Below are 27,745 nucleotides of genomic sequence, written 5' to 3'. Positions count from 1 at the left end.
ATCCCACTCAAAGCTTTGTTTGTACATAGGAATTTGGAAAGTCTGAAGGAGGAAGAAAAAAATCTTTTAAGTTACCTTTGTGAGAAAATACACAACGTGTGGGAAAAGGGAGATAGAAGAGTATGAACAACTGACAGGTCCACTTTCTAATCTTGGAACACATTTTACAAGAGTTTCTGTGATTGCTTCATCCAACTGAAGCAAGCCAAAAATGACTAAGACCCCCCCCCTCTCCTAAATCCTAACTCAAAGGCTGCCTGAGTGTTGCTCTGTATCCTTCCTTGCCTGTCTGTCTATCCAAGAACTGTAAGCATGAGTTTTCTTCCCCAAAGCACATTAGTTGGAGAACCCTGCATAAGAGCACCTTAGAAATAGAAGGTACTTGGCATTTTCAGAGAAAGAGAACCTAAAAGATCCTCTTATTTCTTATTTCCTTTCTCCCTTTTGGGGGGGAAGGGGGTCTATATGTCACCAAAAAAAGTTTTGTGTGACATTTGGCTTCATGTCTCCTAGCTCCAGAAGGACTGATTGAGCTTCATCTTAGGAACCATCTGAAACAGTCCAAAGGGCCCCAAATCTGATGAAGCATTGCTAGTGTGCAAAGCTTCATGCTGCTTATAGTCTCAAAGGTGTAGCTTTTCTTTCTGAGGAATACTTTGAGTCCTATACCTATACAGCATGTCTAGAAACATGCCATGAGATACCTAGTTTCACATAAAGCTATCCTAGTGAGCCATCCTGGACTATACGCATATAGGTCTCAAAGGATTCTTTAAAAAGGAAAAGGTAATGCATAGTGTAAAACTGCAAACACAGTGCATGTATATACACAAATATGTTTGATAGTTATGTTCCTGATTGGCCAGGAAAATGATACTGATCTTCTAACAAAAATTTTAGGAAGATGGAAAGCTACCTTTATACCATGTCTCTTCCACTCAACACAATTATAGTGGTATCGTTCCACTTTAACTACCATACAACTTAGAATCCTATGGTTTGTAGTTTGGTAAGACACTAGAGCTTTCTAGTTGAGAATTCTAAATACTCCTCCCTAGACAGCAAATCCCAGGATTCCACAGGATATCGTCATAGCACTTAAAGTGAAATCATAACACTGAAATTGTGTAATGTGACAGGGTCAAAATTCAGATTATTTATTCTTCTAGTTTATAATTGTCTGTTCTGGCAGTACTAATATGTTTAGTAGTTTTCCAACCAGAAGTTTTTACCAGTTCCACTTGAAGATGCCAGAAACTGAACCTGGGACCTTTTTCATACAAGGCACTCAGCCACTGAATTCTGGTCCACTCCTTAGCAAAGTGATCACTGATTTTAGAAACAAAATTAAGCAGAACACTAGGGGGAGCAAAGCTATCAGTGTGGCGGGGTTTGCCTTTGAATTACATTTTCCTCCATTCTAGCATCAGAGAGCTAACTCAGCTAAGATTAAATTTTATCTGCAGAACATATAAGAGGTAGCTTTGGTGATGTTAGGCAGATTGGCTTATATATTTACATTTGATATATACATTTTTTTTGACCCAAAGGTCCTTAAGCATTCATCTTACTAACAATATAGAAGCAAATTTATAGTACAACATGGTGTGAGCACTGTCCCCATGGCAACAGCATCACTAGAAACTAACTTGTGCATGGTAAGAAAATAGCTCTTGAGTCAGAGGGTCAGGGTTGTCTTCCCAGAGAATCTTCTGTCCCAGCATGAACCAGACGCAAACCAGCTTAGCTTTAGCCAGGCTGCATCATACCAGGATCATGTAAGGATTTAAATAACTGAAGTGGAACTCTTACGTCACTGTTCACCTGCCTATGCATAGAGTCCTTCTTTATAAGTTCTGTGGTACCCCCTGAAAAGGGACAGTGCAGTTTTATGTAGTGATAAGTGTGATGACCTGGGACGTGGCTGTAATTATAAAGAAACAGGGATTACATTACTACCAATCTTAGGGAAGAAAAGATCATGTGCAGCTTCATCCTGTTCATAATTCCAGAATCTTGCAGGTGATACAGATCCATCTTATTTGATACAAATCCATATTATTTGGCTGTCAAGGAACTTGCACTTCTTTCAAATGTCTGCCCCATTAGGCATTATGGTGGCCGTCATGTCTAGCTCCCTTGCTTATGAGATTTCAAAATGCTGATTTAAATCTCCAGATTTCATGCGCCAGCTCCAGGCAAGTAGCGGAAGTGTAATTTCACCAGCTTTCAAACATTCAACTCCTGGCAAGAGACAAGGGCTACTTGCAAACCATATGCCATGAACTCTCTGCATAAATCCTTCCTTTTAAATAAATAAATAAATAAATAAATAAATAAATAAATAAATTCAAACTTCTCACTGGCCATGTAGCTTGCTTCAGTTCAGTGAGATCACAAGAATCCACCCCATGACATTACCAGGAGGCATCCCTCGATTTCAGGTTTGATCCAGGAAATTCAGGGCCTGGAATGATTCAGATCTGGCATCTGAAATTGTGAAAAAGGGGACAATTAAAGAGATCTCCATCCAGAAGTAGGAAGGGTTACTTTTTGGACAACATTTTCATGAACCTCCCCCCATATCATAACCATCGGGAGTCTTCTTGGAGCTGTATTCCAAAAAAGTAACTTTTACATACTCTTGTTTCAACTCGTACCAAGAAGATCACAGCCTGCAGAATGGATATCGTGTACCATGATAAGCAATCACAGAGGTGTAGGTACAGGTGGCTTCTTTTCAGGATTTCAAAAGTTGAAGTGATGGAAGTATGGGTTTAGGGAGTGCCTCTGTTTACAGCATGATTCTCAAAATTATTATTTTTTTGTTGTGCAGTATATAACAGCCAAAGAATACAATGTAATGGTTCAGCATATAGAATGCTATTGATAGACAGAAGCAATAACTTCTCCGCCTATGGGGAGATTTAAGCCACTGAGATAAATAATTATTTGTAATATATGTTGGCAAATGGAGGAGTTTTTTATTTGTTTGCTTGTTCTAAAAAAAGACCAGCCATCTAATGTGCACGATTAATCTGTAAAAGTCAACATTAAAAAAGCTCCTCTTTTGTATTTTCTTCTTGTAAACACCAGTAAGAAACTTATAAAGGAATAGCAATTTCCATTGCTGTGTTATGACAACTGAGTAATAAATACTGAGTTAATGAAAAGGAAAAGAGGCAGAGATCAGCACATTTAGGGAAACACCAAGGTCTGTAAGAGATGACAAACTCTCCAGAGAGAAAGAGCCCCAAGAGTGTACAACAATTGCAATTACCTAATGACGACTGAGCAAAAGGTGAATGTCTGCCAAGGGAAAATATTGAAACCTAGGCACAAGGGAATATGAAATGGAATGGAATCTCCCTAAAGAAAGCATGGTTAACAGGCTGAACACAATCTTTCTGTCCACTTGGATTGGATCCAAATTTAGTAATATGTAAGGTAGATTCATTGATGTTGGATCAATTTATAGTTTCTCAATTGGCATCTATACCTAGCAATAATTACATATTCAATAATTACTTATTCAAGTCTCTACCCTGTTTTGTTTGTTTACTTTTGTGTGATTTTTTTTTTGGCAAGGTGTAAGTGGTCACTGTATTTGAAGATAGGCATACTAAGCCAGAAACAAAGAAGCCCATAGAGTGTGTATGTGTGTGTTCAATTCTAGGATCTGGTTGGCTCTTCAACAACAGGGAATGGTCTCAGTGGGGTCTCATCTTCAACTGTATCTCCTCTTCCTCCTCCTCACTTGGGTGTGTTCTTGGATATTACTTCTTCAATGAAAAATCTGGAACCAGTGGCAGAAATAACACAGAAAGAGCAAGGAAGAGCAAAGAAGAGCAATTGGATATATTCCAGCAAATGTTTTATTCAAAACCCATATGTTCGTGTGAAGTGAAACAACCAGGTTAGGAAAGCCTTGTGTAAGTACAAACAAACACACACACTGAACCTTCCAGAGACTATTTGAAAGTTTTTTTTTCTAAAATGCATCCAGGGATTATATTTCTTTCACCAGAATCCACTTTCTTATCCTTATAGACCAGGCATATTCATTTGTTCACTTCTTGGCCTACTAATATAATATTAAAATATGGCATATAACCTGGTAGCTGTAGAATATAGAGCATATGATGGTTGACAGTATTTGTCACCTTTCTGTATTGTACCACCCAAAGAAAAAACAAATTGTTTAGGTTTCAATCTGGAAAGACAACCAGAGGTTCCCTTCAGAAATGTAAATAAAGAAATAGAGGTTGACTAGAGGTAACCCTGTGAGTTGGTATGTTAGATGACATGTGATGACAGGTAGTGGATAGATTTCTAAATGCACAGTGACCACTAAATAAAGACCTCTAAAGTACTTGTCATAAAGATAAGATCTAGGGCTTCTGATTGGATAACTGATGCAGTGACTGGATGTCAGGAGAGAACGAAAGAACTAAGTCAGGGCTCACAAAAGAGGCTTCTTTTCAGCGTGCCTCTAACTTGGGAAGAGAAGGAAATAAAATTACCTTCCAGATGTGTTGTTCATAATAGAGGTTGCCCTATGTCTGTTAATGTTGATAAGATGGACATCTAAGAGATATATAAGAGAGCCATAACGATGTAGTGGTTGGAGTGTTGGACTACAGTTATGGAGACTAGGGTTGAAATTCCTGCTCAGCCATGGAAACCCATTAGGTCACCTTGGGCAAGTCACACTCTCTCAGCCCCAGTGAATGTCAAAGGCAAACCTCCTGTGAACAAAGAAAACCCCATGACAGTTTTGCCTAGGGTCAACATAAGTCAGTGTAAGTCAACATAAGACATAAGTCAGAAATGATTTGAAGGTACATAACAACAATAGTATAACATCTTAATGGCTACATGATATAATAGACTAATATAAGATGTTGACATTGACCTGGCCAGTCTAAACAACCACTATCACCAGTTGGGAACTCAGATATTGAGACACTGATAAAGGTGTGTTGGAAAATTTCAGTGTTTTCTCTTCCCTCACTCTTTGCTATTTAGCACAAGTGGGATTTAGTTAGCATAGTACTTTTTGCATGCCAAATTCTGCCCTCTTTCCTCATTTGCTCACTACTAGCATTGAATTACATGTTAATAAATACCTTTTGAAACCCAGTAAACAAAGTATGTGATTCAGGTCACTTCCTTTTGGAAGTTACACAAAGAGATTCTTCTCTCCCTGTTAGATCAACATCTCTGACTTAATTCCATTCTATCAATTAAATGATGTTACATTTTTGGATTTAGTTGGCAGTTGGTTACACAAACGTGTAGCAGTAATAATGGCTTCAGACCAAGCGTTTAGGCATATTAGCCTCTAAAAGCATGGCAACTGCCATCTCTTTGAGATTTGTCTTCCATCTTTTGGCTACACCATTCTGTTGTGGAGTATAAGGCTCTGTGGTTTGCTGTTCAACACCATGTTCCTTTAAAAATTCTGATTCAGTAGTATTAGAGAAAAGCAAACTACTGCAGCTTTCTAGTTTGTGTGTTCTTTCTCATTAATAACTTCTGCCATCTTGTCCGAACTCTGATGTTGCTTGGCCACCTGTGCCCCAGTTTTTTCTGTGACATGTTGGATAGTAAACTATTGACTAATTAATTTTTCCTTTAATTTTCATTTAATTAAAATGCCTTTCATTTCCAATTAATAGAACATAATTGTTTTGCTATTGGTAGGACCAATTTACCATAATTAAATTGAAAATGTTATTTTTTGCCTTTGTATTTTTCAAACCCAAGACACATGGCCTAAATCCAAAAGTTAGTCCCCAGCTGGAACAGACCTGTTGACTTAAAGGAACTTACAGATGTGTTTACTTCCAAGTTTCAATTGTTTCAATAAGTCTAGTTAGACATATGTGTTTGACTAAGTAGAGGAAGTACAAGTAGACACCAGCTTCTTAAGGATCGCACCTGCAGGCATTTCCCAGATTTAATTTATCCTTGTGAAGCTGCTTTTAACTTGCAAGTGGAAACATATGGGGAAGCAACTGGGATCCTGTATTTTTCTCCAAAGAATGAATAAGATGCATGAGTGAAGTATTCTTGCACTAAGAGAGAGGGGGCAGGGGCTATTCTGCCTCCACAGACACTTTCTGTGCTCAGATTATAGCCTTCCCATGTTGTTACTATTTTTTCATTTATACCTCACCTTTCATCATAGGAGCCCAGGTTGGCTAACAATCATTTAAAGTACAGTAAAAATGAAACATTACCAACATTACAGATATCTAAACTAATAATAAAAGCAGTATCAACAAAAAGACACAGAAGGCAAATCAAATACTTCTTTAGTCCCTGAAAGCTTGTACAAACAGCTAGGTTCCTAAGTAGTGCCTGAAAAAGAAGAATCTGAGGAACCAACCACATCTTAATGGAAGGACATTCTGTAACTGGGGTGCCATTTGACATGTGTGATAGTCCTGTGGACCATAGTAGGACAACACAAGCAGATCCTCCCTGGCTGATACTAAATCCCAGGTTGGTTATCACTTTGACTGTTTAAAATACAGATAAAACCATTCTGAAATTTCATTCAATTCCTGGAAGTGTAATGGGATGAACAGATTAATAGTTTGACAGTCCCAGACTGAAAGAAAGGGTTATGTTGAATTAATACCCTAACTGAAAGATAAGTTAAGGGTATTAATTCAACATTAAATATAATTAACTTAAAGATAAGTTAATATTAAAATAAGTTTCTAATTAAATGACTTGGATTGGTTTATATAGATTGGATTGATTTACACTATATCTCTCTCAAAACTGGTGGTGGGTCTCCTCCTCTTTCTCCTTCTCTCATCTTATTTGCCTCCTTATTCTGATCTCTGCTCCAAGCCTTCTTGGGCATCTCAAGCTTCAAAAAAAGTAACATGCCATTCTCAGGGCACTACTCAGCTTTCTGGCTGATGGTGATAGAGAGAAAATATTGGCTGTGTTTTCCAACAAGCTGAAAACTGAGTCTTTAAGATCTCTTGCCTTCACACAGTCTGGGGTGACCATCTTGTAGCTACATCCAGAGACACATAATGACCAAACCAATAGGTTAAATTTGTGGGCCTTTGTTTCTTCCCTTATCCCCTGATTTTTTATACCATCATACCTGAATTTTGGAGAACCTGAAGGCTTGTTCCACTAAAATATTAGTGGCCCTAATATAAGATATTGCCCATTTGTGTGCCTTCCGTTACAGTCCACATGGCTGGCTTTTTAAAATTCTTCTACAGAGTTGTTTGATATGGATTACCCTACAGTACATATTGGAGAAACTTTCCTTACTGTTGAATTTTATTTGACTGCCAAACAGACTCCCAGAAGAGATGCTGAAGAGGGCCTGTTGCTTGAAACAATCAAATCTTTTGACAAGAAGCCCTGCCAAATAGGCTGCCAGCAACAGGCCTCTGTTAGTCTGGGAGTGTGAACTGATCTGTTGGTGCTTTTCTATTGCTTGTTTCTAAAATTTCAAGAGACAGATTTGCATGAATAACACATAAAGGAAGAAATAGCAAGTAAGCTGCTTGCTGTTGTGATACATTTTCTTTCCAACAGAACTCAATACCATGGCTTTCATTCAATGCAAAGGCGCTGACACAATGAGACATAGTAGAAGATGCTCACCAAGAGACAGTCATGGTACACATTATGCAGAACGAGATACGAAATGAATGTGATGGTATATTCCTGAGGGTACTATGCAGGAAAGTGGTCATATTGTAAAACAGTTTAGGTCAATAAGAATTTCATCACCTTGGTTACTTACTTATTGTGTACAAAACCTAGAAAGATTATAGCAATTGATTCCTACATTCAGACCACAATACATGTGATACAAGGAGAACTGTAATTGATCTTCCTCTTCAAAAAGCAACTGTGTGTATGTGGCTAATCTAAATGGAGAAGCAATGCAGATCCTACTTCTAATTCTAAATCACCATTTTCTATGCCTGCAGTTTTTGAGCGCTGAAGTACTACTCTGGAGATCAGGGTCTGATTCCTCACTTGGCCATGGAAACCCACTAGGTGATCTTAGGCAAGTCACACACTCTCAGCCCCAGAAAACTCTGTGATAGGTTCACCTTAAGATCACCATTAGTTGGAAATGACTTGTAGGCACACAGCAGGAGCAGCAGCAAGTAGCTCCCCCCCACACACATACACTTTTCATTCAAGCTGCTCTGATAAAACAAAACAGTAGATAAAGCATAGTTCTCCATTCATAATTTTTAGTCTGGGCCTTAACACTAATAGAATGTGAGGCATTTTGGCACAGTTCTTTCCCACTCCACTGGGCTCAACAGAGAAGCCTTGGACAATGTGGATAGTGTCAACTAGCTCAAAGCAAGCTAGTGTCACCTATTCATTGACCCCCTTCTCTCTCTCACTGTCAACAAAATTCTATATCATTCATAAACAGGTCAAGATCAGGCCATTAAAAAGAAGAAAGTTAAAGGGAAAACCTGCTTAGACTGTGCAAAAGAAACAGAACTGCTGAGTTTGGAGAAATAATGGGATTCGATTTAGCACAGATATTTCTCAAGCCCATATTATATGGTGCTGATACATTTCCACCTATGAGGGGATTATACACTTTATGCGCACATACACACACAGAGAGATACATGCATGAACATAGCAGTGTGAAAGATTTCTATTGGTGCAGTATTCCTTTTCTGTTGAAAAGAAATCAAGGAACTAAGGTTTGTTTCTGGGTTTTTCTCCTCAAATTTTAAGCAACAGTACAAGATCCAGTCTGCACAAATGACTCACTGGGGACTACTTCAGAGATACAGAAATGGCTTACTAAAATTTTAGTGAAAACATTTACAGTACATTCTGAATAGCTTATCTGAGATATACCACTTCTATCCTCTTTATTCTTCCATTACTTATAATCTGAGTTTTGTATTGAGAGTGTTCATGATCCCTTGTCCGTCAAAAAATGATGGAAACTATTTCTGAATTTTAAATAATTCCACTCCAAAATCCATGTACTTCTTATGGGTATTGTGGCTTCTTGAGAAAGCTTGTAGGATAGAAACCAAAAGCATTTTTCAAATGCTAGTGACAGTGGCTACTTGTTTTTGACAATTGTTGAAGGCACCTCTTTTACTTCACTAGGAGAAAAACATAATAGTTCACACTACTGCATGGACTTTCTCTGTAATGAGAAAGGAGTTCATATTTTATAAATATCTTTCAAATGTCAAGACAAATCAAATGTATTCTTACAAACAGCTCTCTAAAGGTAGGTAATATATCCACACTTTATTATTTTTTTCATAACAGTGGGATTGTAACTCAGAATGTGCTTAAGCATTACTTTCAGGTATGAATATTTTGTATCAAGGTAGATGGGCTTGCAGCCTGGTGAGGCTATATGTGTATATTTTTAAAGATTAAAAAAATATCAGTTCTGCTGTCAGTCTCAAAATCCAATCATGAAGCCCTTGCATGGTGAAAACTCTTATTAAACACTAATGTACATCTAGAGTGAATAATAAATTTTTACAGCCCATTTTTGTGATCAAGTATTAAGATATGCCATATTGTTGTTGTTTCCCTGGTGAATGACTCTCTGCCATTTGGCTTAGGTCTATGTAGTGCAGTGTTTCTCAAATAGTGGGGCGGGCCCCCCAGGGGGGGCACGAGGCTCCGTAAAGGGGGGCGCGAAGCTCTGTTATGCAGAGGTGTACTTATAACAATTTTATAGACAAATGATACTATTTACAGTCGCACGGGGGGCGCGAAATGTTTTCTTCTTCCTAGGGGGGGCATGACAGAAAATAATTGAGAAGCACTGATGTAGTGCAACAAATGTAAACCAAACCAGTGCAACTGTATATTTATGTTACTGGGAAAACTAATCTCCTTTCTTACTTTTGGACACAATCCACACAGAAGTGCTCCCCTGTTGAAGTGAAGAGGACTTACGCAAGAGTAAGTTATGCATATATGAGACCTGACTAGCAGAAAGTGGTAGCGCAAGTCCTGCTTCATAACCTAATACAACTTCTGATGTTTGAAAAATTATTTATACTTTTAATGCTTTTAAAAAACACAATCCCAAAACTAAACCCAAAGGCTCACCTGTTGCATTAGAGTGGAGGAGAATTACTAATGAAAAGAACTGCAAAACTGCTCTCTACTCCAAAAGGGACTGGGTCTGCATGAGGCAGAATACTCCAGGAACAGCTCAATGCCGTCTGGCCTTAGAGCTGCCCTGATATATCCATGTTATGGAAGGCCCTCCAATGCAACACAGGGCAGCTGTTTGCACGCAGGTCCCACTGTGTCACGCAGCACATGGCTGGGCATCTCATTCTGATTTTACAGCAAGTGACTTGTTGTGGCAGCAGCTATGCTGGGTGACACAGTAGGATGCATTCTAAACAGCCATCCTGCATCGCAGTGAGGGCTCTGGATCTGCCAGAAAGATCTGGAGTAGATAATATTTCATGGGATTTGAGTATCCATGAATTTTGGTATCTACAGGGGGACCTGGATCTCTTAGCATACCATATACCCCTCTTATCAAATATGGGGTTTCATATTTAATATCTAGTGTCAGGCATGTTTCTGAGAGGTTACAATGAACTTTGGAAAATTAGGAAGTTAGAAGTGTGAGAAGGCATACTGGCCTGAAGAAATGTAGGAGTCTTAGGCGGGATACAAATGGGCAGGGGAAGACGTCTTGGAGGTGTATTCTGCTGAATACGGAGGCTCCAGACTGCCCACCCCGGGGGCGTGGCTCAGGAGATGGGGCTTCCACACGGGGGGCAGTGAAGACGCCTCACCTGGGGCCGTTTCTGACCCGCAGTTTCCAAACCGCCGCCTCGGAGGACGCTGCAAAGAGAGAGGCAGCTTCCTCACGGGCGGCCAAAAACGGGGCTGGCGGATGCACAGCTGCGCAGCTGCAGCGCTAAGCAGAGGTGGCAGAAAGCCTATGGGCACATTTAAAGTGCCCAAGCCCCTTTAAAACTTTTTTCCCTGCTCTGCCCAAGAACAATGGTGGTCTCCTGCCAGCTGGTGATCAGCTGGTGTTGGCATCCTTGCCTGCTTGCACTTTGCCAGTGTCACCAGCATCATGGATGCCTCCTCTCCTTTGGTCCCCGCGCTCCTGCTGAATCTGCAATGCACAGCCACAGCTGTCGCTGCTGCCACCGCTGTCCCCCTGCCATCCCCCATCACCTCCCTTGTACATATGTAAATATTTACAGTTTTAGCGGTTTTTATTGTTAGGTGAAAATGGCACAGGAATGTGTGTAGGGGCTCACTTTAAAGTCCAAACTTTCCAAGCAGCGCATGCGTACATGTTGCTCTAGGGTTAGGGTTAGGGTTAGGGTTACGAGTCTTAAAATGCGCTGCAGCTGTGCTGCAGCTTCCACACCTGCATGGCAGCTGACGCTGCAATTAAAGCCTGACTGCAAACTGCGCATGTTCCAGGACCCCGACTCATTATGCGACGCAGCAGACACGGAGCTTTTAAATGGGCAACTTAAATTAGCGGCGTAGCAATTCTGGCGTACCGGTGCAGCAGCTTACAGACGGAGCTGCGCAGCTGCGCATCAAACGGAAAAGAAGCGGAGAAAAGCAGCACCTTTTTAATGCCGCCTCTTCCCGCTTGGGGCGTGCGGGGGGCGTGTTCATGGCGGCATTCAGGTAAGGGCCGTCTGAAGGCTCTACCTTCATGATGTCATGAATACACCCCTTTTTGCCCGTCTGTATCCCGCCTTAGATAGTAGTAAAATAAAAATTAAATGGGTTTGCTGCTCACTCCATCCCTCCATCAGGCTTTCTGCATTTCCTCTTGCAATGAAGACAAAGGGAGCCACATCACAAAAAGCAGTTAAAGAACATCATTGGATCTTGGAGAACCCTGTGATTGGATCTTGGACAACCCTGATCCAATTACTGTTTTGTCACTCTGAAGTTAAAGCCAACATCTGATTCAGCCCCTATTGTCAGTTCCATGAGAAACCTATCAAAGCCTTTGTTACACCATGTGGTAACATCAAGCACCCATTGAAAGTATGAAATCAGATATAAATATCTGCTCTACACAGGACTATTATGCACACAATTGGTTCCCAAAACGGGTCTCTGTTCAACAGACCAGAGTTCCTCACTCTGTACCCTCAGATACTGTCTGAGCCACACTCTGTTTTCTATGAACCTATCTTCAGGACTAGTAATTATCACCCACCCCCTCTAATTCTTGACTTCTCACTCTCCAACCTTCCATTCCTTCCTTTATGTTAGCCATGTATGGTTCTTAAGGTTGCAATAGTTTTGTGTCTTTGTATGCACCTTTGCCCGTTTCTAAATAAAACCTTTATATACATTGAAACAAGAGTCTTTTTGCAGTTCCAATCCCATCTGGATGGAAGGATAAATATAATTTCCACAGTGGAGACAATCTAGCAGAGATGTGAAATCAGCAAATTTCTGTATGCCTAAATCAGTGTTGGAACCATGGCTGATAGGTCAATAAAATATGAATTTAAAACATTTTTGAATATCTTGTAGATATTTAGTGATCATTTCTGTAGAAGAGACTGGACTGGTTGATTTCAGTTTTCTTTTAATTTATTTTCATGTGGATAAATATTTGATGCAAGTTGAAAACCTTTAGTATTGTATGAATAATGGGGGAAAATCAGGGAAAGACTGAAGCCAAAATATTTTTTCTTTTGTTTACATCATGTTTTAGGGCGTTTCCTAGCCACAGTGCTGTCTCACATGTAGCCCTAAGTAATAATAATCAGAAATAGTTGGTGATTTAATGTAATTTCTAATTAGCACTGTAACTAATGGTATGATAAGGAATGGTTTGAAATCCTATTAATAAAATACTTCTCCTTTCCTCCTAGCACTTTTCTCTCTTCTAGATATCTGTATGCTGACATATAAAATTAAAGAATTAAAACATAGTAACAGACCATCTTAATTAATCATTTTGTTTCTCTCCCCATGCCAAATGGCTTTAAGGAGATAATCAGGCTGGAGATTCCACAAGGAAAAAAGCCAGCTTTTCTCTTGTGAAATAAGAAATGTTTATTTCTCATCAGTCTTGGAATAAGTAAAGATTTTCTTGGGTATCTTATTTGTGAGACCTGTTACCAGAATTACCCAAGAGAATTTAGACTGTGGATTAGATTAATGAAGTGTTAATGAAAGAGGAGGAATTATTTGTGACTTTTTCATCCAAGTAAAGTTCTAGGACATTTCTTTCCCCCACAGATCATTGGGAGATGCTTATCTAAAATGGATTTATATGTAAACAGCCCATGATGACATTCACCATAATGAGAAGGCATGATAACCTCTAGTGCAGTGCAGTTACGGATCTTAGCACTGCGTTGCACTTGCAGGTACAAGAATATAAAGAGTAGACACTAGATACATATATGCATGTTGAGGCCCTCCACATTGCACATTTATAGCACTATGATTCCACTTTAACTGACATGATTCCATTTCATGGAATTGTGGAATTGGCAATTTAGGGAGGGTCGGTTAGAATTATCAGTCAGAGACCTGCAGTGCTTCATCAAACTAAATCCCAGGATTCTACAGAATGCAGCAAAGGCAGTTAAAGTGGGATCATCATGCTATAATTGCATGCTGCTATAAATGGGCCCTTTGAATTTTCTACTGATACCTAGGGGATAATGCTCTTATTCTTACCATTCGTACTATTTTTAAAAAATGCTTTATCATATTTGTGGCAGCATAGTTTCTCACATGATCAACGATAGGAGAAGTGGAAAAAAACTATTTGCCAAAAACCATTGTCTGGTGTGGGAGATGCGATTTGAAAAAGAACCCAATGATATATACCAAAAGGAGTTTCTTATGCATTTTGTAAATAAAACACAGAATGGTCATGAAATAAATTTTGATCATTTGTACAATGCTAATTTAATTCCTGAGCCAGCATGGTGTAGTGATTTGAGTGTTGGACTATGACTCTGGAGACCAGGGTTCAAATCCACGCTCAGCCATGGAAATCTCCTGAGTGACTCTGGTCATGCTCTCTCAGTCTCAGAGAAAGGGAAAGGCAACCCCCTTTGAACAAATCTTGTCCAAAAAATAAAACCTGTAATAGGGTCACCATGGCGGGATATAGACTGCCCCTTTGGGGAGGCCTGCACCCGCCCCTTTCCCCAACGGATCAGGGCCTGAGCTGCCACAGCGGCAGCCCCAGATGCCCCGATCCACCGCTTTTCCAGGCCATTGGGGAAGTGGCAAAATGCTGCTTCCCCGCAGCCTGGAAAGGGGTGTCCTTGGGGCTCCATGCCCCAAGGACACTCCAACAGTGGTGGGGAAAGGGAGAAAGGGGCCGCTCGGCCCCTTTCTCTCTGTATTGCTGGGGCGGCTGTTTAAAGGCCATGCCAGCGAAATGCATGGCAGAAGGCATCATGACGTGATGCCTGCACCACACCGTTTGGACACGGCGCGTACGTCACATCAAAATGGTGGTGCCCATGTAGACAGGGTGCCACCATTTTGACGTACAGAGTATGTCCTAGGGTTGCGGGGCATCTGTAAAGGACGCCCCGAGGCAACACAAATACGTAACCAGGCCGGCACTTTGCGCCGGTCTGGATACTGCCCATGAGTCAGAAAAGACTTGAAGGCAGACAACAAACAAGTTCAATTACGAGTGTAACTAGGACCACAGTTTGGGAGGATCTAAGGGCAGCTTAAACTTTAAAAAAATGTAGCCAAAGATCCAGGTCTTAGTCACCCTTCTATGACCTTTGATATCAATTATATATCAAAAAGGGATGTTTTAGGCAAGACCAAAAGAGGGCTCCCCAGTGCAGGAAACCAGCTGTACCACACTAATCCAAATGGCTCGGCATGAGAGAAGTCCAAGGCACTTAGCCATGATGGGATCTCTCAAGATCAGAATCAGCATAATCCCTTGACTATGGGAAGGGTGGTAGTGAGCTGGAGTGGGAGACTGTTTGTGTATTGCAGACAAAAGGAATTTCCTTCTGGGAATGAAACTCTTTTTGTATGAGAACATTCATTTTGATTGTCTGGTCATTCTTACATATCTCATTCCATTCTTCTCCCCTGGGAAAGGCATTTAATTTTTTGAAAAAGTAATTTAATTCCTGAAACACTGCTCAAGACCCATTTCTGGGTATAAATGCATGTGCCTGAACAATAGCAATTTGGTCCAGTTTGCAATAAGGCAAAACTCTGTCAGAGTCAAACTTGGCCCCTCAGTATGGCTGTCTGCACTACACAGCAAGCAGTCTGAGTCACATTCAACTCCCAGCTTTCTCCCAGATTGGAGCCTGGCTTCTGGGCTGGTAAGGCATTGCTTTCCCTCAACCTTGCTGCAAGCTACTACCTTTAATTTCATTAGTTCTTGTGTGTGTGTGTATGTGTGTGAATGCTAATTCATGAATGGTAATTATCCCTTTTACTGTTAATAAAACTGAGTTGCACTTAGCACTCTGGAGTTCTAGTTTGTGTCCCAGCCAGTGTTGCCCTGGCCCTCTCACTGCTATTAATTTGAGCTATTAATATTCCCTATTGCATATTAATTTGTGGGTGCCCTCTAGGTAACCTAGCAATTTGGGTAACAACAATAAATAATTACAAATTTTTAAAAAGATTAAAAATATATTAAATAAAATATATTAAACAGTTTCTCAATTTAAAACGGGTTAAAACAATCTTGAATAATTTGACCATAAAATATATTCTGCCTGGATAAAATCAGTTTGGCTTGAAGGGTTTAATAAATAGCCAGGTTTTCATTTGGCGCCAACATGATTCTAGCATTGGTACTAATCAGGTCTCCATGGGGAGGGATTTCCACAGCTGGTATGCCACCATAGAAAAGGCCCTCTCCCATATCTTCCCACAATGTATTTTTCCTACTGATGGGACATCAAAGAGAGCCCTTCCAAAAAAATCTCAGTTCTAAGGAGGTGTGTATACACACACGACTGTCTCCGTACCATACCCTGGCCTGAAATTAGACTGAAATGGGTCCAAATAATCTATTTCCTCTAAGAACAACTGAAGCTGCTCAGCCACCTCACATTCAAGCAAACTATCGAAGCAGCCAATTAGTGATAGGGCAGTAGTTATCACATAACTCTGGGTCCAGGGAGGACCTCTTCAGGACAGGATGCACTACAGCCTCATTCAAGGCAGCAGGCACCTCCACCTGATATAATGAGGCATATATTACCTCTTGAACCCAATCCATCTATGACTACTAAATATTAAGAGGTAGTATGGGCAAGGGTCACAACTACATGTGGTTGGATGGACTGATTCAAGCATCTTGTCCACATCATCAGGCTGCAACAACTGAAACTGATACCAACAAAATTAATCAGATGGTGCACTGGACATCTTCCTAAACTGTAATAACTGTGGCATCAAGATCTGAATAGATCTTACTAGAATTAAACAGGGCAGTCTACTATAACATACTACACATCACTACAGATGCTTAAAAATCCACAAGTTCTAGTGGCTGGTTTCAAGCCTTTTATATTTCAAAGGGTTGACTTCCTAGGATCAAAAAGGAGGGGCTGCCAGAACTCATTGGGGACTTTTAAAGGACAGAAAGCAGAAGCAGTGGCCATTACGTACTGGGTGTCACCTGGTGCGGGGGGGGGGGGGTCAGGACCTCCAAGGGGGATTTCTGGGGGCCAGACTTCTGGGTTTGGGAGGCACATGGGAGTGGCTGTGCAGGCCTGAGATGTGGTTGCGTGGCCAGTGCACACCTGCATGGACTGAAACAGCTCCTGTGTGGGTGGAAATGGTGCCCATGTGGGCTGAGCAAGTGCCTACATGGCCAAAGGCACACCCACGTGGTCGGAAACAGTGCCCGCACAAGCCGGAGAAAGAGCCATGCTGTACCAAAGGGTGCCTGTGCAGGTCTGAAGAGCACCAGAGCAGCCCCCGCGGAGCATCCGTGCAGGTTTGGACAGCACCTGCAGGGACGGGGGGCAACCATGTGTCACCACTCACCACCACCACCACCCAGTGACACCACTGAGCAGGAGAGGGCTCTCTGAAGTGCCATTGGTATTATTTCTGAGGCAGAAAAAATTGGGAAAACAGGAGAGGGTTAAGGTACTGGTACTAAGACTTAGTTTTTTTAAAGGGGGGTTTTGAAAATGGAAGAGAGCTCTCTTGGGTCCTGCTATCAAGATTCTTTTGGGAGTATTAATTATGAATCCAGGCAGCTCTGTTTATGCTTCAGCTAGTGTTAAATATTAAATTTTTGATATGACCGTCTAAATAATTTTAGCCAAATTAGGCAGCATATCAAAACAGGCATTTAAACTAAAATCTGAACATTTCTAATTTGACTAAAATGGGAATGCTGCTACAATCTGTTGGTCTGAACTTATCTGTTCCTATCTTGCATTTGTATACAATATATGGATTTATATAAAGCTAGCACAGCTTCACATGGAAACAAATACAAAGCAGAAACAGCTCTGTGGGAATTCATTTCTATGCCTTTTCTACTAGGCTGTTCAATATGAGAAAAATAACAGTACCTAAAGAATTATAAAAGCCCTTGCAAACAACTTGACTAGAGAATCCTCTTTCCATTTAGTCCACCAACCGTGTCTGCCATCCTTCCCCCCCTTTTGATTTTATTCTAATCAAACCCACTTGAATCAAACTGTGAGTGAGAAACTGAATTTACTTTCAAATGGATGGGGCTGACAGTCTTTACCCATTAAAATGCTTTTAATCAAGATTCAACATCCTTTTCAAAAGAGAAAATCACTACAAAAGAACCCTAAGAAGAGATTCTGAATTATTAAAATGTATATCAAAAGATACTTGCATTCAAAAGAGTACTGTCCATGTTTGTTTTTAAACTGTGGATTATTATATAATATGGAGACAGGAAAACGAAAGAAAACATGAATATAATGATGACCTGAACTACAAACAGAAGATTCACAGTTTTTCTGTATTCCTGCAACACTTTTCTTCCAGAGTGCTTTCTGTTACATTTTGATTCTTGATTCATGAATTTCAATGTGTGTATCACACCCATTCCAAAAATATAAGCCACTTTCTTTCATGCTATACTTGGGTGTGGGGATGTGGGGGATGCATACTTAACTCAGACTGCATCTGCAGTGCTGAAATAATCTGGTTTGACACAACTTTAATTGCCATAGCTCAATACTATGGAATTCTGAAGCTCTGACACCACAACAAAGTACAGTTCCCAGAATTCCACACCATGATAATTAGTGGTATCAAACTAGATTATTTTGGCAGTGAGGCCTTGGAAGCTTCTCCTGGCCCAAACCCATGAAATCTGATGGAACTATCATTTGCCTACTGGCAGAGTGGACCTTCTCCTTCTCATGCAGCTGATGCCCTATAAAGTAGGTGATGGAAGTGAGTTACAATCATGGTAATAGTGTCACAATTCTGACTAAGTGGCAGTCATGAACATAGGATAGTTACGGAGCAACTACCTAAAGCATTCCTCAGTAAGTACAGTATTCATTCATCTGTATCCATGGTCAATATTTAGTCATGATTGTGACACTATGGCTGCAATCCTAACTCCCCCTTATAACTTTTACCATATATCAACTGCATGGGGAGAAGGAGGTCCATCTCCCAGTGACTGGAGAATTTGAGAATTATGTTTCTGTTAGTTTTGTGCCTGTTTCTGGCCTGAGGTTTCTAGAAAACTGCAATGAATGGGATTTAATTTTGAGTAGACAAAGAGAGACAGCATGATTTAGTGGCTTGAGTGCTGGAGTAGGACTCTGAGAGATCAATATTCAAATCTCTGCTCAGCCACAGAAATCTACTGGATGACCTTGTGTAAGTCTTACCCCCTCATACTCCAGGGAAGACAATGGCAAACTCCATTTGAACAAATCATACCATAAGTTGTAAACTATTTGAAGTCACACAACAAGAAAAAGACATACAATGAGATCTTGGTTTCCATTGCTGTTTGATTCCTGGATGCCCTGTGGACACCAAAATCCATGGATGCTCAAGTCTCGTTAAATACAATGCCATAGTAAAATGCTGTCTCTCATATAAAATGGCAAAATCAAGGTTTGTTTTTGGTAATTAAAATATTTTAAAATATTTTCAAGACATGCATGACTGAATATATGGATAAGGAATACCATGCAAAGCTTTGTGCTGTTTCCTTTTTCTAGATTGCTACAGCTCAAAAGAGTCAAATACACATACTATTCTGAAAGTTCATAAATCATATTTATATGTTATGCCAGTGAAAGAACGCTTAGGTTCGGACACAGGCCTAAATCCAACATGACATTAATGGTAGTGACAGAATTTTCAGTTTCATGGAAAACTCTTTCCTGCCTTCAACTCTGTCTGGCACAGAAAAACCTACTCTGGAAGGTTTCCCTGCCCTCTGGAACAGATTTAACTTACAGCTGTAGCCACTAACCAAATCCTTCAAACAGCAAGGTTTATTTCATCCTGAGCTTTGCATCCAGCCAGCCAAATTTTTAATGCCTATCCCTGCTAGGGATAGGTGAAATGGTCTCTGATTTCTGTATGATTCAGGTTTTTTTGCACAAACATTCATTCCATCCCATTCTCCCTTGTTTGTGATCTTCCTGCATGAAAATTCACATGTTTTTCCATGAGCACAAAACACATATGAGTTCACACATGCACTTCTGCTTATCAATGTATGCAATTCAATTTGAGGTTTGTTTTTAAAATCATAGTAAATTACAGCTTGTTCCCAAGTCAGGATTGACACAGCTAATATGAATTGATTTTAAAATTAGAGTGCATGTTTTCTGGGTTGCTGTTACCCTTATATATCTCTTTTATAGCATCAACACTATAAACCAACAATAAACATCTCTGAAGATGCCAGCCACAGATGCTGGTGAAACATCAGGAATAAACTCTTCTAGAACATGGCCACATAGCCCAAAAAAACCCCACAAAAACTATTAATATAGTTGATTGATTTACTCTTCCATCTTATCATCAAGGCTATGTTGCTGTAACTTTTGACTGTTGTTAATAATCCCATAAAGCAGTTCATACGTCTAAGCAGAAATGTCTTGATTAACATAATCACATTTCCACTTTCTTAAAGAGTAGAACATTTCATGACAACTTGGTGAAGTCAATTTCTTTATGAAGAAAGTATATGAGACATACAGGCAACTGGCAGATATCATAAAAAGCTAGGGTTGTTGTTAAGTGCCATCAAATGTACCTCGCCTTATGGTAACCAAGTCTTTCTGTCATCAACAGCCTTGGTCAGGTCTTGCAGACTCAGGGACATGGCTTCGTTTAGTGAATCTATTCATCTGGAATGTGGTTTTCCTCTTTTCCTTCTGCCTTCAACCTTACCAAGTATTATTTCCTTTTTAGTAAGCCATGTATTTTCATGATATGGCCAAAGTATGATAGTTTCAGTTTAGTCATCTTGACTTCTAGGGGGAATTCAAGCTTGATTTGATCTAGGATCTATCTGTCTTTTTAGCAGTTCACAGTATCCATACAATTCTTTTCCAGTACAGTGGGCCCTTGGTATCTGCTGAAGTTTGGTTCCAGGGCCTCTTGTGCATACCACAATCCATGGATGGTCAAGTCCCATTATATTCAGTAGCATGTTAAAATGATGTCCCTTATATAAAATGGCAAAATCAGGGTTTGCTTTTTGGAATTCATATTTTTAAAAAATACTTTCAAGCCTTGGATGGTTGAATTCGTAGATGAAGAATCTGTGGATATAAATATCTGATTGTGCTACATTTGAAATAAGTTGAAATTGGTGAAGTTTCAAATGAGTTGAATTTCAATTAACAAGCAAAAAACTTTGAAACCAAGCACTTCTGTTTATGTAATGTGCTTATTTACAAATGCACAGATCAAAGAGATTGAAAACAGGTAGGCACACAAATTTACAGTGGTAGTCATTAAACAAAATTAATTCCCAGAAGCTATGATAAAACCATGGCAGCTTCCCAAACTGGGAAGTCCCAAAACTGTCTTGATCTCCCTCCCCTCCTCTTTCTATAGAATTCAAAATGTGACCCGTCCTGGGCATGCCATGCATTTTTGTTGGACAATTATCCTGACAGATAAAGCATGTTATTTTGCCCTCTGAGAGAAGTGTTGCAAACAGATAAAGATGGTGAAGTAGAATAAGGGTACATAAGAAATCTCACTTTAATTATCATTGGCACTCTGGGGAGCCTTCAGAAATGCTCTCTCTTTAAGCAATATTTAATATGTTTTCATTTCTACTCCAAGATTTTAGGTCACATCTGCCTTGTGGCAAAATAACATTTTAAATTTTTGTTCCCTTTTTAGATATTTGTGTAACCCCAATCTCATGTACCATGGGTGATTATGGTTGCTAGTGTGAAAACTGGGGATGGATACTGTGCCTTTAATGCTGATATAGAAGAAGAAATTTCAGCTGGTGTTACCTGGTTGCATGACAAGCAACACCTGCAGAAATTCCCACTTCCCTACAACCATTAAAAATACAGGATCCATCCCCAGTTTTCAAACCTTACCAGTAATCTTTTCTTAAGGCACATATTTTAAACATGATGAATGCATGTATTACCAAGGCTTATGAAAACTACAAATGCTGTGTATTCTAGTTCCCAATAAACTCATTTGTTAAAAGCATTAAATCTTTTTTAATGGCCCTTGGAGGGCTACAGCCCATGCCCCCCCCCCAAATTATTATTCCCCCACAAATACCCCCAGGGATGTCTCACACCCAATAGAGGTTCCAGCAGGGCCCAAAAACATGGCAAAAAATGGCCTCCATGCCTGCAGAGGGCATTTGGGGACAAAAACATTACAATTTTTAAAAATCTGAACAGGGCACAAAAACAGCCTCGTGGACCACAACTAGCCTACAAACCACACTTTGCCCATCCTTCTGTAAGTGGTGATTTTCCAAACAAAACTCCAGCAAAAGGAAAAGCCATGTCCCTCACGCCACAGATATTAGAGAAGCAGGTGAACTGATGCTAATACTGTAGCAACATATATAATTTCTCAATGAATTTTATAAATTGCAGTTGCCATGGCAATCTGGGCCACATTCATTTCAATTAGATTTTACTGCAGACTGCCTCAGTATAGAGTAGGGTGGGCAACATGTAGTCTTCCAGATGTTGCTGGGCTGCAGCTCTCCCTGTTTCTGACCACTGACTACGCTTCCAAGGGCTGATGGGAACTGCAGTTCAATAGTACTTGTAAAGCCTCAAGTTGTCCATACATGACCAAGACACTCACATAAAATCTCATTATATCTTTTGATGGAGTAGGCAGTTATAAACATCAGGTGGGACACTGTCCTTTATTTTTATTTCCTGGAAGCTTGTTCACTTCCCTGTGTCTTTCCTGTATGTTGCGTCGGCACTCTTTTTATAAGCACTGCAGTTGTATAAGGAGGGTCCCAATGTCATCTAGTGGAGTCCAGGTCATTGGAGTAGGGAATCTACCCTGGGTTTCAGCCTAAACCTAGCTAGCCAAGGTCCACAGCAGTTGAACAAATTGAATACAGGTGAGCAACCTACTTCTTAAAGTTCCATATTTAATTCAGAAGGGATCCCTGAACTACCTGTGCGGGATCTCACTGATCAGGGCTTAGTTTGTTTGTGGGATGGCATATATTTTAAACTAACGAAGCATGGTCATGAAGATGTACTGCTTTGATTCTCTGTGTGGAGAAAGGTTGTATCCTTATTTGGGGCAAGCCAATCAATATAGCCAATAAATGTTCTCAGTGAACCTCAGGTACTGTTAGCATTCATTTCCTAAGTTTGAACTAGGTTGGATTTTGGAAAATCCCATTACATCGCCAACGTTTTTTGGAAAGACTTATTGATATACTAGACCTTATGACAGAACCTTTAAAGATATAGCAACAGAAATAGTAGCAATAGCAAGTATATTTCTATACAGTTTATCAGTGATAATCCAGCAAGAATCAGTGGGGATTTTGGGAACTGCAGACCAAAAAGTAGTGAGCGCTACCATTCTGGAGAAGTCAAAAGTGTGCATCCTGTTTTATGGCATTCTGATTGGTCCTAATTATGGGCCCATACAGACAGGCCAAAATAATGCTGCTTCAGGGCACTTTGGAGGTATGTATTTAAATGACACACACATCTTAAGAGGCCAAAAGCTGTGCCAAAGCTGTGCTTCAATCCTTAGGACTAGAATGTGGCTTTGGTATGGCTTCCGGCCTCTTAGGACACATGCAGCATTTAAACAGCATACCTCCAAAGTGACCCAAAGCAGCTTTACTTTGGCCTGTCTGTTTGTGCCCAAAGGTATGACCTAACAGTGGACTTCGGATTTTTTATTTTTTTTCATCAGTAATTCATGGTGAATAGCATTTCTTTGACTTACAGAATTATTGCTCCATATCTCTGAGTGATTATCATATTTGTTGTATCCACTCCATATATATGAGTCTGGCTAAAAAGTAGCCTTTAACTGGTCTTTACCCATCTTTTCTTACTGCCTGATTGGATATTTCTGCACCAAGAGCTCTAGACCTAATAACAATAGTTGAATGTGTTGCTCCTCTGCTTTTGGAACTTGTAGTCTTTGATAAAAGGACTTTCCTGCTGCAGCAGATGCTATTGTGCTGCAAATCAAATCTACAAATTACATCCTGCCAAAGACAAGGGGGAAAAAGATGCAGCTCAACTGTGTGCAGAATTACAATACACGTTCTTGCTAAGTGACGGTTGCATCTTTTCCAAAGGCCAGTTTCTTTCAGCATATGTCCAACAAATCTTGTCCCAAATTCCCTTTTTTGTTCAGCTGGCACAGCCATGGCAGTCTGGCTCCACCTTCTCTCTACAATGCTTCCCCAGCAAAATTTACCAGTGTTCCAGTTTTTAGCACAGGGTGATTTGTCAGAATCCGAGTGGCTGTACGTCTACATGAAAAGCCCCTTAAGGTGCACTTTATCTTCAGATGGTTTGCTGCAAAAACAATTGTCTCTTTCTCCAGTGTTCCAAACTGGGTAATTGATATCGTTTAAAGCTGCCCAATGCCTCTGGAATATATCTTAAGACTCAAAGCCTTTAAATTATTGCTCAAGATTCACCCTTTTTTTAACCAGCTTGGCTGTTTTTCAGATTTATCAGGATCACTTTATTAGAATCACAGAAACACACTTCTTATTTGCTTGCCCACTATCACCACCCTTTATGTTCCTATGGTTTTGAGTTGGTTGCTGCTGTTCTTGCAATGCATTGCATTTTTTTTATCAGATGTATATGTTGATTTTTTTCTCCCAGCAGCTGGACTCTAGGCAACTAGAGTGACTATTAAGCATACTGTAAAGATATCCTATACATTTCTCCAGATGTTTAGCTAATTTCATTTCAAGATTTGTTCATCAGATGCTTTCTAACTATTTATAGACAATTTCCATCCTGAAAGGAGCAGCAAAATGCTGCTCCTTTTTGGGCTGGAAAAAAGTGGCTTTTTGGTGCTCCTGCAGCGTGCGGTGTATAAACACCATGCTGTAATAGCACCGCAACACTGCCTGCCATCTGGTCAGGTGAATGGCGTGACACTAGCTTGGGGGCGGCATCAGTGCATGCATCATCATCTAAACTCCACACCCCTACACTGCCCCCTAAGTCAGTATATTGTGCCAGTGTGTTCAGGCTATCAGTTTCATTAAAACCAACAGGCCTTCTGTCATTTTCTTCTGTATAGGTATGCCAATAGGATAATTCAGGCTATTAAGGTATCAGCTAGCATATGCATTTTATAGCACTATTAGAAGTGAGCAGATTAATCCTCTATTAAAAAGGAATATACATTGAATGGCTCAAGAGAAGGTCATTTGGCAGTTCTTCACATACTGAAGTTATGGGCAATATTTGCTGACTTCTGCACACAGAGCTATGAAAACCAAGGTGACTAAAATGAATGAACTACACTACTTATTTTTTTTAATTACCCCCTGAAATACTTTAATAATTTAAATAATTAAATCGTAATTTAATTAATATTTATCATTCTTTAAGAATCTGATATAATCTGCACAGCTGCCTGTGCATTAGTGGGTTGGATACCCGTAGACAGTTATAGTGTGCATAAGGTTAATTATTGATCCTTAAATATTTATAAATACTAATTAACATTATATTGATGTACATTTACAACTAGGAGGTTTGCTCTCTGCATTTTTCTTTTCTCATAACTACTGGTATATGTAACAAAAGCAGTGCATATTACTGCTTCTCACTACACTGTGGAGAAGCCAAGCGACCTTCATTTGATCCACCAAACATACCTTTTTAAAGTGATACTTAGGCGGGATACAAACTGCCGCTTTGCGGCGCTTCACCGCCGGCGCCATTTGCTCCGCACGGGAGCTGCAGCAGCCAAACCGCACGGCTCCCGCGCGGAGCAAAAAAGAAGCTCCATTTCGGAGCTTCTTCTTGCGGCGCACTGATGACGTCGCGAAGTGCCGCTGGCGCATTCGCGACGTCATAGGCACCGCGACACGTCTGGACGTTATGCGTCCAGTACGTAAAGATGGCGGCGCCCATGTGGAAGGGGCGCCGCCATCTTGTACATATTGTATACGTACTAGGGTTAGGGGGGTGCGGAAGCACCGCCCCTTCCTAACCCTAGTACGTATACAATACGTACTATATGGCGGTGTGTATTCCGCCATTATTCTTCCTTTACTTGGTTGGTTATCACCTATAAAGCCCTAAATGGCTTGGGCCCAGGGTACCTTGAGGACCGCCTCTCTCCATACAATCCGCCTCGCACACTCAGAACAATGGGCAGCAGTTGCTAAGGGTCCCAGGGGCTAGATTAGGTTCCACTTCTAGGAGGGCCTTCACCATCTCGGCCCCCAACCTCTGGAACTCTCTGCCCATTGAGCTCCGCTCGGCCACGTCCCTGGCCCAGTTTAAAAAGGGGCTGAAGACTTTTCTATTTACACAGGCATACCCTGATATGAGCCCCGAATAACCCTACCCTCTTCTCTTCGTCAGCAACGGCAAGCTGGCTGGAATGTTTTATTATTTTATTGGATTTTAATTGAATGTATAATTTGTACATTTGTATTATTGTAGTATGTGGAGTGTTGTGCACCACCCTGATTTTGTAGAAGGGCAGTATATAAATAAAATTTTTATTTATTTATTTATTTATTTATTTATTTATTTACTTACTTACTTACAATGGCATAAAAACTATATGCTAGCTTCTTGTGATAATGAGCGGAAACTTGCAAACAGCCACCTTTAGAAGTATGCTCTGCAAAAATGTAACTAGTTCTTCTGGTTAAAAAAACCTATCACATGCAAGTCTTCTGCATACTCCAGAATCTCATTTTCAATACAGAATCGGAGGCATTTGGTAAGTAACATACCTAGTTTTTGGAAAGTGTAATGTTGACATCTCATGATGGATGGAGGCCTGTTCCAGAAAACTGAAGTGATGAATGTGGGTTATGAAGAATCTGGAACATAGTGAAATTCTTGTAATTTCTTCACCAACGTGTCAGTGGACACATCATAGTCTATGCACATAAATAGATGGTTTCTGTTATGGACCCACAGTAGACCCCCCCCCCTGCACAAGTCACACTGGCACTCAAGTCCCAGAACAAACACAGTTGACTGAAAAACTGACAAAGCTATTACCTTCATTTTTCTTAGACAACAATGGATCTGCAGATTGTTGAGTGGGACCAAGAAAAGAACAGAAGAACCTTGCAGTATCAAGTGCTTCTGATCAAGTTTCCAGCCTCTCCATTCCATTCATCCCATTGCCTCGGTTTTCTAGGCTTCCTGCCCAGATTTCAAACAGCATTCCATACCTATGTATGTTGTTTAGCCCTCTTTGGTTAGTTCTGTATCTTCCTTCCATCCTTAGCTCCCTGCCCAAAAATTATTTTGTATTTCTTTAAATCTCAGTACATCCTCCCCAAGTCTGTTGATGTATGCCTCTTCTGCATGGAAGATGCTGGTTTGGTTACATAAGCACCAACAGTCAGAACTGACTTTGCTATTAGTATACGTGATAAATTTATGTAGACAAACATGCCAGATATGAAAGCATGGAGGTTCCATTTATTTGTCACAAGTCTCTAACACAGATACTAGTATTGGCTTAATAGGAAAGTGTAGCTTATAGGATGCATTTGATTAGATTGTTCATGCCTAGCCTCAGAGGAAACTGTTATATTTATATATATTATGACCTTTACATCTAGCTCAGTATTGTTAATATTGTGGCAGCAGTTTTCTATGGTTTTGATGGGGCTTTCTTAGTCCTGCTTGGAGATGGCAAAGGTTGAGCCTGGGTCCTTCTGTATGCAGCCTGTGTGCTGTACCACTGAACTAAGACAAGTGGCATATAGGTATCCCTCAGTTAGTGAATATATGTGTTTTCTTGGCCTTACTTCTTTAACAGAAAATTTGTTATGAGAACAGAAATAACATGGAAAGAATAGGGAGAGGCTCCTACACCATGAAGGAAGAGCAGTTAAACATTTTCCAGAAATCTTCTTATTCAAAACTAGCAATATGGATACGTAAAATAAAACGAGTAGGTCAGGAAAACCTTGCATCATCATCATCATCATCATCATCATCATCATCATCATCATACTGTGAACATTCCAGAGACCATTTGAAGACTTCTTCCAAAATGT

Source organism: Sceloporus occidentalis, unplaced genomic scaffold, assembly GCF_023333645.1.
Source record: "Sceloporus occidentalis isolate IW3139 unplaced genomic scaffold, rSceOcc1.0.p SCAF_7, whole genome shotgun sequence".
Taxonomy (NCBI): Eukaryota; Metazoa; Chordata; class Lepidosauria; order Squamata; family Phrynosomatidae; genus Sceloporus; species Sceloporus occidentalis.
This window is presented reverse-complemented; position numbering follows the sequence as displayed.